We start from the raw sequence: 2,378 nt of genomic DNA, 5'->3' as shown, positions 1-2,378 counted from the left end.
CAAGGGCAAAAGATTAGTATGCTTAGATTTGCAGATGATATAGCAGTATTAGCATCTAGCAAGGAGGACCTAGAGATAGCTTTAAATAAAATGGAAGCGGTACTGACAGATCAGTACTGTATGAAAATAAATGAAAGTAAAACAAAAATACTGGTATGCAAGGGAAGAAAAAATAGGGAAAGAGCGAATATAAAGATAGGAGACGAAAGATTAGAAGAAGTGGCTAATTTTCGGTATCTAGGAAGTTAGATAAGTCAGAAGGGAAGGAATATAAAGCAGAGGATAAAGCAGGATCGAGTCGCCTTCAATAAAAAGAAGTCACTTCTATGCTCGAGAACGGTTAATTTAGAAATTCGAAAAAGGTTGTTAAAGGTGTATGTTTGGAGCACGGCATTATATGGGTGCGAAACATGGACAGTGGGCGCGGCGGAAAAGAAAAGGTTAGAAGCGTTTGAAATGTGGTGTTACAGGCGAATGCTAAGGATACCGTGGATACAGAAGGTTAGAAATGAAGAAGTATTAGATAGAATAGGAGAACAGAGGACTCTATGGAAGTCAATAAGAAATAGGCGAGATAAGTTAGTACGACACCTTCTTAGGCATGAAGGTCTAGTCAGAGACATATTAGAGGTAGAAGCGGGAGTTAGGAGGGGTAGATGTAGACCGAGATTAGATTACTGTTCACAAATAGTTAAGGATTTGGGTTGTTCTAGTTTTGGGAAATGCGAAGATTAGCTCACAATAGGAAAGAGTGTAGGTGCGTGTCCAACCAGTCTGACGACCTTATGATGATAATGAACTTCTTGATTAATTACATTAATAATTATTGGGTTACAGTTTCATCATCATAAGGTCGTCAGTCCTAAGACTGGTTGGACACGTACCTCCACTATTTCCTATCCTGAGCTAAACTTCGCATTTCCCTAAAACTAGAACAGCCCACATCCCTAACTATTTGCGAACAGTAATCTAATCTAGGTCTACCTCTACCCCTCCTAACTCCTGCCTCTAATATGTCTCTGACTAGACCTTCATGCCTGAGAAGGTGTCCTACCAACCTATCTCGCCTATTTTTTATTGACTTCCTCTGTTCTCCTATTCTTTCCAATACCTCTTCATTTGTAACCTTTTCCACCCACGATATCCTCATCGTCCGCCTATAACACCACATCATTGGACTGTAACACCACATTTCGAACGCTTCTTATCTTTTCCTTTCCGAAGCGCCCACCGTCCATGTTTCGCACCCGTACAATGCCGTGCTCCAAACATACACCTTCAACAACCTTTTTCGAATTTCTAAATTAACCGTTCACGAGCATGGATGTGACTTCTTTTTATTAAAGGCGACACGACCTTGCGCTATCCTCTGCTTTATATCCCTACTACTCCTTCCATCCTGACTTATCTGACTTCCTAGGTATCTAAAATCAGCCACTTCTTCTAATTTTTCGTCTACTATCTTTATATTCGCTCTTTCCCTACTTTTTCTTCCCTTGCATACCAGTATTTTAGTTTTACTTTTATTTCTTTGGGTTACAGTTTACTAAATCTAAATTTTAGACGAATCTAAATCGTTATTACTGTTCTAATTTGAGTTTCATCAGTTAATTTGAACGACTTTTTCTTGACTATTATTATTTCGAGATGGCGTTCGAACACTTTGGAGCGACTGTCATCGTCCTGACCCTCTTTTCCCTAGGAAAACATGTTCTGGAGCTGACAGAAACGCTTGCTAAGCGACAAAATAACGGATCGTTGTACTTCAGGAATGTCTGTTGTATTCGTCTCTTGAGCGTAGTCTCTTCCTCACTAACGATCAATTGTTCATAGAACATCGAATGAAAGCACGTTGCGAGTTTAATTTATATTGAGAACCCCACTTTGGACGTAATCGTCTGCTTTGATTTACTTTCGTCAGACTGGAAGTGCCAATTTTTGAGAATGGTAATGAAATGAGAGCGAGAAAGCGCTAAAATAAGGATAAAAGACCAAAAATTCTCTTTTGTTTCATTATACTTGTAAGGTATCTGTTCCTAAGGTGACAAACTTTTATTTGTTGAAAAAGAGTGCACTTTGCAAGTATTTCATAGGTGAAAAAAAAAAAGAAGAAAAAACGATAAAAGTTTTATTTTATTTTAAAAACATCTTCGGAGTGGATTTTTAGCCACATCCGAACAACTTTCATTTTGCATATTAAATTTGACTGTTAAGACGGCAGACAATGTTTTTACAGAAAGTTGCGACTTCTCACTGCTCCAATAATCATTCCCTAGTGAAAATACCCTTTCAACAGCAGCATTAGTGCCTGGACAACATAAGGAAATTTCTATTAATTCAAATCACAGTCAATATAATTTTAAATATTTAATTAATAA

This window comes from Agrilus planipennis, unplaced genomic scaffold (assembly GCF_000699045.2).
Source record: "Agrilus planipennis isolate EAB-ADULT unplaced genomic scaffold, Apla_2.0 scaffold89, whole genome shotgun sequence".
Taxonomy (NCBI): domain Eukaryota; kingdom Metazoa; phylum Arthropoda; class Insecta; order Coleoptera; family Buprestidae; genus Agrilus; species Agrilus planipennis.
Note: the sequence above shows the minus strand (reverse complement) of the source record.